This window comes from Delphinapterus leucas, chromosome 18 (assembly GCF_059928025.1).
Source record: "Delphinapterus leucas isolate spDelLeu-1000000601 "Yukka" chromosome 18, BTC_Dleu_Yukka2, whole genome shotgun sequence".
Classification (NCBI taxonomy): Eukaryota; Metazoa; Chordata; class Mammalia; order Artiodactyla; family Monodontidae; genus Delphinapterus; species Delphinapterus leucas.
In genome coordinates this window covers 25736233-25745197 of record NC_143146.1, presented here as the reverse complement: position 1 = coordinate 25745197, position 8965 = coordinate 25736233, and the positions used below count along the sequence as shown (strand labels likewise).

General features: G+C 35.2%; 1 pseudogene; it reads left to right on the top strand.

The window, feature by feature from the left end:
- The first annotated feature begins 248 nt into the window (after nt 1–248).
- LOC149746831 (adenosine 5'-monophosphoramidase HINT1 pseudogene) lies at nt 249–1919 on the top strand (annotated as a pseudogene).
- The last annotated feature ends 7046 nt before the right edge of the window (nt 1920–8965 follow it).

Below are 8965 nucleotides of genomic sequence, written 5' to 3'. Positions count from 1 at the left end.
TTAGGTAGTGTCTGCACATTTTGGGAAATTTTGGCTTTGCCACAGATTTTTTTCATACAAAAACTTTCATTAAATAGATGTAACTGTGAAGCAAGCACTACACTTTTTATGAGCATACTTGAACCAATAATCATGTGATTCGTATCCTAAGGAAACTCTATTACTAAACTAGATAAGACAGTTAGGAGAATTCATTTTTACAATAAAGTGTGAGAATAGCTAGGTTAAAGGCATTTACAGGATACGAGATGAGCACAGAACAGAGGCAGTTAAATCATGTATTAAAGTAAAATTAGAATAGCTCAGATAGGAGAGTAACAGGATATTAAACTAGAGTGTTAGGCACAGTCCTGATCACAAATGGCCTTGCGAGTTAAATGAAAGCACTTGAATTTTGCCTAGAAAGCTGAAGGAGGCAGTAAAGAATTTTAATTAGAACTAATGGGTGGTCAGATACGCACTTTTAGAAAGTTTACTCCTACTTGGGGGTAGAGGGTAGACATGAGAATGATGAGGTTGGAGGTCGGAGGCCAGTTAGCAGGTTGTTGCTCTAGGTAAATAATAAAGTAAGCCCCTCCCCCACCCAGCCTCCTCCTCCCGACCTTGAGGCCGTGAAGGTAGATGAGACCCCTAAGGCTCAGGCCGTCTGGCCTGATGGCAACACGATTCCTTCGCAAGGAAATCCCAGCCAAAATCATTTACGAGGATGACCAGTGTCTTGCTTTCCATGACATTTCCCCTCAAGCCCCAACACATTTTCTGGTGATACCCAAGAAACATATATCCCAGATTTCTGCAGCAGAATATCCAAATATCTTGGATATTTAATGATCATTGGCAAGAAATGTGCTGCTGATCTGGGCCTGAAGAAGGGTTATTGAATGGTGGTGAATGAAGGTTCAGATGGGGGACAGTCTGTCTATCATGTTCATCTCCATGTTATTGGAGGTTGGCAGATGAATGGGCCTCCTGGTTAAGCATGTTGTAGGGATAATTTTCCCTTCTCTATGCAGTGACCAGGCCTGCAAGTTCCAATATGCAAAACAATACCTTTTTTTTTGCCTGTGTATGGAGAGATCGCAGAAATAATTTTAAAAACCCCTACATAATAAAAGATATTGTTGCATGGTCTGAAAAAAAAATAAAGTATGAATTTCTGGGTTAATGTGGTGGTTTATAATGAGAGAAGACTTGTATAGAAGTTGACTATATATTTGAGAGATCCTTAAAGTATAAACTCATAACTCCTTGGTAATGTGGGTGGTGAGGAAGAAGGAGAAGATATGAATAAACCCTGTATTTCCCAAATTAAATCTTCCTTAAGAATAGAGAGAAACATCATTGACAAGAATTATTGAATATTTTCTGTATGCCATAAGTGGGATTGTAAATAATATTCAATATTTAAATATGTATGTATTCATGTGGCTTTGAGCGCAAAAATTAAGAACAGTGTTCTAGTTGCCTGTGACTGCTATAACAGACTGCCACAAACTTAGTAACTTAAAAACATAGAAAGTTATTATCTTAACAATTCTGGAGTCCAGAATTCTAAGATCAGTACCGTTGGACTGAAATCAAGGTACTGGCAGGGCCATGCTCCCTCTGGAGGATCCAGCTAAGGGGCTGTTCATTGCCTATTCCAGTTTCTGGTGGCTGCTGTCATTTCTTGGCTTGTGGCCACCTCATTCCAATCTTCAAAGCCACCATCTTCTCATCTCTCTCTGTTCTACTTTCACATCACCTTCTTCTTTAGTCTGTGAAATATCATCTTGCCTCTCTCTTATAAGGACACTTGTGATTGCATTTAGGACCTACTCAATAATCCACAATAATATCCCCATCTCAAATCCATAAGATCCCAGGGATTAGGACCTAATGTCTCTGGAGGTCGGTATTCAGCCTACTAAAATTCCTACTGATATAAGTCAAAACAGTAAAATGCAAAGATTAGCTATATTCCTCTGTTTCAAACAAAAATTAACAATTGATAAACTTTGAAAAGAAAGAGACTAACTTTTGTGAAATATTGTATGACTTCATTTGTATGAGGTCCCTAAAGTAGGCAAATTCATAGAGACACAAAGTAGAATAGATGTTATTGAGGGCTGGGATGAAAAAGTTCTGAAAATAAATAGTGAAGATGGTTGTACAACATTGTGAATGTACTTAATCATACTGAATTATATACTTAAAATGGTAAATATTATGGTATTTATATTTTACCACAATTTTTAAAAAGTTAGAAAAAAATGTGCTCTGCCTTATAAAAAACAAGTTGTGATTAGGAGTGACTTAATTCTCCCACTGCCCCCTTGACTGAACCTGTAGTGTCACCAACATTACCCTAAATGCATGTTTTGAGAGTTGCTTCCCTGCAAGAGGCCTTGGGGGCCAGGTGGAGGTGGCTGCATAACTTCAAGACAAAATAATGAGCGGAAACAAAAAATAAAATAAGATAAAAAAGAACAAAAATTCTTTACCACTCCAAATGAGCTGCAAAACAAGTTTCAAAAACACGTGAAAAAATATGACCATAAGAAAACTGTCAATCAGTTGGATGAATTTTAAAATGTAGAACAAACTGGGTGGTGGGGGAAGGTTTAAAATAAATATGTTCAGAGGATTTATACTTCTGACCTTGAGGTAGTAACGGGTGCTGGATTTACATCTTCTCTTTTAAGAATAAGAAAAGAGATAAAAAATATGACACACTAGTTTCCAGACACTGGATAATAAACAGCAAGAGAGAGTGATCCTTGAAGAAAGGAAAGTAATCGACATAGGTGACCACTACAAATGCCCCAGCATAGGACAGTTTTCAGAACGCAATGAAGGCAGGGGAAAATCAAACAGAGCCTGGTTGTCTCACGGAGGTAAAGATCAGAGTTTGGGTAGATCGACTAGCTCGAATTTGGGGGCAGCATAACAGAGAAAAAGGAACTACATCAACAAGGCACTGACGATCTTCAGAAAGGGCCTCTTGAATTCTGGGGCAAATACTGATCTACAAATGTGAGAGAGAGAGAACTATTCAGGGCCAAAGGGTGGGGTGGAGGGCAACCCAAATGTATAAAACAGGAGGGCAAACAATTCCCTTCATAACATTTGGGTATAAGGTAGAGGCCTCATAAATGTATCACCTGACCTGCTCATGAAAAATCTATGCAAACCAGAAGGCAATCAAATAATACCTTTGAGATACTGAAAGGGGGAAAAACATGTCAACCTAGACAGTTTACACACTTAGTAAAAATATCTTTCAAAATTGAAAGTGAAATAAATATTTCCAGACCACTAAAAGGGAGAAAGTCCATCACCAGCAGGCCTATTGTTATATACATATATATACACACATTCGACAGGCAGAAATAAAATTATACTACGTAAAAATATGGAGCTACAAAAAAGTATTAAGGCCCTCCAGGAAAGGTAACTATTTGGGTAAGAGACAAGAAAAATAAGAGTAAATTAACCATGATGTCACAGAAATCAGGAAAAAATAAAGGTGAGAGCAGAGATCAGTGAAAAAAAAACCAAACTGAAAAACATTAGAGAAAAACTAGTAGTTCTTAACTCTGGTTCTCTGAATAAATGAATACAATTGATAAAATATGTACTCCTAATGATCAAGAAAACAGGAGATACACATTATCAATGTCAGGAATGAAAGAGGTCACATAGCTAGAAACTCTATAGATATCAATAAAAAGAAAAAACTAAGGGAACATTATAAACAATTTTAAGCCAATAAATTTTGCAACTGTATAAATCCTTTGAAAGAAGTGAACTATCAAATGTCACTCAAGAATGCAAAAATATGAATGTCCTCTATTACAGGCTAAATTGTGTTATCATCCAACCTCCCCTCCAAATTTATGTTGAAGCTGTAACCCCCAGTACTCAGAATGTGATTGCATTTGGAGACAGGGCCTTTAAGGAGGTCATTATGTTAAAATAAGGTTGTGAGGGTGGGCCATAATCCAATCTGACTGGGGTTGTTATAAGAAAAGGAAATTTGGACATACAAAGAGACACCAGGTGCTTGGACACACAGAGAAAAGACCCTGTGAGGACACAGTGAGAACGTGACCATCTGCAAGCCAAGGAGAGAGGCCACAAAGGAAACCAAACCTGCAAACACCTTGATCTTGGACTTCCACCCTCCAGACTGTGAGAAAATAAACTTTCTGTTGTTTAAGCCACCCAGAGTGGTATTTTGTTATGACTACGTAGTCCTAGCAAATTAGTACAGCTTCGGATCTATTTAAATTAATTAAATCCTTCTGATTAAAAATACTCCAGGATCAGGTAGCTTCACTTGTAAATTCTTTCAAATATTTAAAGATTAATTGATACTAATTCTACACAAAATCTTCCAGAAAGCAGAAAAGATGGGAACACCTTGCAATGCATTTTATGAGGCCAGCATTACTCTGATACCAAAACCAGACAAAATCATTCTTGAAAAAGAAAAATTTCAATTTAATATCTTTCATGAATATAAACACAAAGTCCTTAAAAACATTCAGGAAATCAAATCTACAGATAAATAAAAAGATATTGTGAAAGGCAGAATGATGGCTCCCACAAATGTCCATGTCCCAATCTCTGGAAACTATTAACATGTTACTTTACATAGCAAAAGAAAGTTTGTAAATTAAGAATCTTAAAGTGGGGAAACGATCTTGGATTATCCAGGTATGCCCAACGTAACCACATGGGCCCTTAACACGGAAAGAGGGAGACAGAAGAGAGAGGGGGGAGATGTGACTACATAGGGATGATCAGAGAAATAAGAAGTTGCTGGCTTTGAAGATGGAGGATGGGGGACACAAGCTAAGAAATGTGGATGGCCTCTCAAAGCTGGACAAGGTAAGGAAACAGATTCTCCCTCAAAGCCTCCAGACAGGTACATAGCTCTGCCAACACCTTGATTTTAGCCTAGTAAGCCCTGTGTCAAACTTCTAACCTACAGGCTATAATAATTTGCATTGTTTTAAGCCAGTGAATTTGTGGAATTTGTTTAGAGAAATAATACGGATTTTTATTATATTCAAGTAGGATGTATGCCAGGAATGTTTACAGACTAAACGCAACAACAGCAACTAAAACATAATCACCTCTACAGATACAAAGAAAGTATTTGATGATGTTAACACCCACTCAAAACAAAACTTCTAACAAACGAGAAATACATCTACTAAAAACCTGCAGCCATTGTTATACTTGTTGGTAAAATATTGATTTTTTTAACCCCAAGATCGAGAACAAGGCCAGGATGCTCACTCTCACCACATCTAATCACCATTGCATTGGATCCTAGTCAGTGAAAAAATACAAGAAAGAAAAAAAGAAAAAAAATCATATACTTTTAATAGATGACATCATTTATGTAATCCTAAATAATTTGTTTACAGAACTAAAAAGCTAATGTAGCAAAGCTACAGAAAACAAGTTCATATATAAAATTGACTTGAATTACTATATATTACTGATGAACAGTTGGAAATTAAATTTTTTCAAAAACAATACACTGAAAAAATGAAATATTAAAGGTAGCCAAAGAAATGGAAATAAAGTGACATAATCACTGAATGAAAGTTTTTATTAGAAAAGATGTATTCCATATTTATGGAACAGAATAGATATTTCAGGAAAAAGAACCATTTACATATGAAAAGACACCATAAGAGGTAAAAGGCAAGAAAAAAATTAAAATATTTTTAATATCTAGAGTATGTATAGTCACACACACACACATAACTGCATACAAATCAATAGGAAAAAAGCAACAAGGAAACTCAATACAAAGTTGGGAAAATGACACCAACAGGCATCATTTGTAAAAAAAAAAATTATAGAAAATAAAATAAGACCAATAAACACAGGATAAAATACCTCATACTACTAGTAAACAGGTAATACAAATTAAAGTAATGTGATACTTTATCATATTCATTTGATAGGTAAAACAAAAAATATCTGGCATGTAGGTAAAGCAATAATAATTTCTATGAATTGTTGATTGAGTGATTGTCAATATCTTGTAAATTTAGAGGTTGTTTACATTGTAACTTTTAGCTTTCTACTTTTAGATATAAAACCTAGATCCCAAGGCTCTAGCATATGTGCAAAAAAAAAAAAAAGCCAGGTACATGATTATTCAGTAAAATCTCAGTTTGGTTTTTTTTATATATAAATTATTTATTTATTTATTTTTGGCTGTGTTGGGTCTTTGTTTCTGTGTGAGGGCTTTCTCTAGTTGCGGCAAGTGGGGGCCACTCTTCATCGCGGTGTGCGGGCCTCTCACTGTTGCAGCCTCTCTTGTTGCGGAGCACAGGCTCCAGACACGCAGGCTCATTAGTTGTGGCTCACAGGCCTAGTTGCTCCACGGCATGTGGGATCTTCCCAGACCAGAGCTCAAACCCGTGTCCCCTGCATTGGCAGGCAGATTCTCAACCACTGCACCACCAGGGAAGCCCCCTCAGTTTGGTTTTAATAGTGAAAAATTGTAATCATCTAGATGTCCATCAACAGCAGAAAGGATAACTGATGTGCAATGTATTAATATAACGCAATGTAAAATAATTTAAATGAGTGAACTAGCAGTATGTATATGAACATGGACAAATTTTAGAGGTATAATTTTTAGTGCCAAAAAGCAAAATGAATAATAATTTATACAATATGCTATTCTATAAGTTTAAAAATATTCAAAATAAAACAGTATTGTTTATGGCTATATAAATGTAGTATAGTAAAAGTATAAAAGATTTTCATCAGAATGAAAAGCACCAAATTCAGATTACTGAATACCTCAGAGGAGAGATGGAGGGAAGTAAAATCAGGGAGGGATAAACAAAAGATGAAAATAGATTCAAAACAACTAGGGCAAAATGTTAAGGTATCCTGATCCTGGGTGGGTTTATAAAATAAAGTTTATAATATTTTTCTTTACACTTCTCAGCATGTTTGAATTATTTAATGATAAGATAGACCATATAAAAGAGAAACTGCTATTATCTTTATCAAGTAGCTTAAGGTTGACTTTCTTTATCTTACTAATAATGTACTAATTCATGAGTTCACAGCTAAATGAGACAGCACTGCATGACAGTTAAACCTGTTCTTATCCAATGTACTGTTTTTACTGTTATATGAAATAGGTTTCACTGAGAGTTGGTCAACTGTAAAATTATAGCCGTTGAGGATAAAGAACTATATCGGATTGTATTAAACCTTAGTCATACTTTGTGTGCATAACCTTTTGCCAGCTGCCTATCTCCATTTCCTCTGACTTTAGCACCCTCTTCAGACAGCAGTTCTGAACGTTTCTTTGAAAGCCCAGAAACTTGTTTTCCTGGCACATGAGACAAGAGAATCTGTTTACATGTGGATGACTTATTGACAATTATTTTAATATCACTTATAAAAATTCCTTTGTGGATCTATGTCTTTATCTGAACCAAGCTTCCGCTATCCTGGTAATTCCAATGCTGAGATGGAAAGCCTCTGTTAAATTGTGAAAGCACATCTGAATGCTATCCTCAACATAAAAATAATTGTTGGTAAGTTCTTGTTCCAGAAACCAAAGGTAGTCCATGTGGAATACGTATATTTAGTTGCCTATGAAATGAGTTACTGTACTGAATCAGTTAAGGAATGTAACAATGGGTTTTAACAAAATGTAAGGTTGCTATACTTGTTTCATTTGATGCCCAGTGATTCTATTATGTTCTTTAATAGTTTGGAAATCTGGGTTTTAATATTCTCTTTATTTCCTTACTCTGGGACTTTAAATCTCTAAACTGGGGGCAATAATATTTACCTGATTTCAGAAAGCTTTGTAGTGTTTTGATATCTCTGATTCTCTCATAATAGTAATCTTCCTTTTTTAAAAAGGAGAAATGAAGCAGAAACATAAAAAAGTGTTGTCTAGGCATTCATGAAGAATTTGGCTGTCTTGACTTTTCATTTAATTATATACCTTAAAATTAATCTCTTATTTGGGCAAATTTTAACAGGTTTTAAACCATTAAGAAGATCCTATTTCCCTGGAGAAAAGATGATTTTGAAACTTAATTGCAATAGGTTTAACAATACAGAAGTCCTATCTAATATATATTTTTAAAACCCTTGAAAATTAATGTGCCATTTCATTCACACAGACTCATTCATGGAAAAAAAATTAATCATCTGGATCTATATTTCAGAGAAGTGCAAATATCTCAAAATAAAACATATTAACATAACATTCTATCACTTTGGAGAAAGGCAACTCTAATCCATAAATTCAGGAACAAAAAAATCCACTGGTCTACCCTTATACAAACAACTATTTGAGGTAGGGTTTTCAAGGCGGCAAAAACTCAAAAGTTGAGCCAGCTGTTTCAATAACCTAAATAGACTGATTTTTGGGTCTTTGTAGTGAAACAGAAATCAGGTAAATTTTTCATGACTTGAGATTCCTTTACAATCTTTGCTACATCCAATTACTGACAGCTGTTATTCAATCACACATCACATTATAAATTCATACCTTCTGTTCCACAATCAAAATCAGTACCACAGGAGATGAAATGAAAGAAGAACTTGCTGTATAAAAAAGTAATAAAATAAAATTCAAAAAAAATATATTTAAAAAAAAAAAAAAGAGAGAGAATCTACTTTACATCTAGGTCTGTTTCAACCACAGCCTCATGCCAGTAAATGAATATTAATTTCCCATCAAGTGAAAGTGATATTCTGTATGTTAACACGTAGGAGAGAAGCCATAATTTGGAAATTATTTATTAGTGTAAAGCTTTGGAAATTATGAATGATGCCCTTTTCAGTGCCATATGAACTGGCAGTCTTATGCTTTTTCTAGGCCTATCTTTGTGCCAAGTCATAGGCTAGAGGCCTCCTACCTAATGTTTGATCAAATCCTCTGAGTGTCATCCTAGGTGATAATACAGGATTA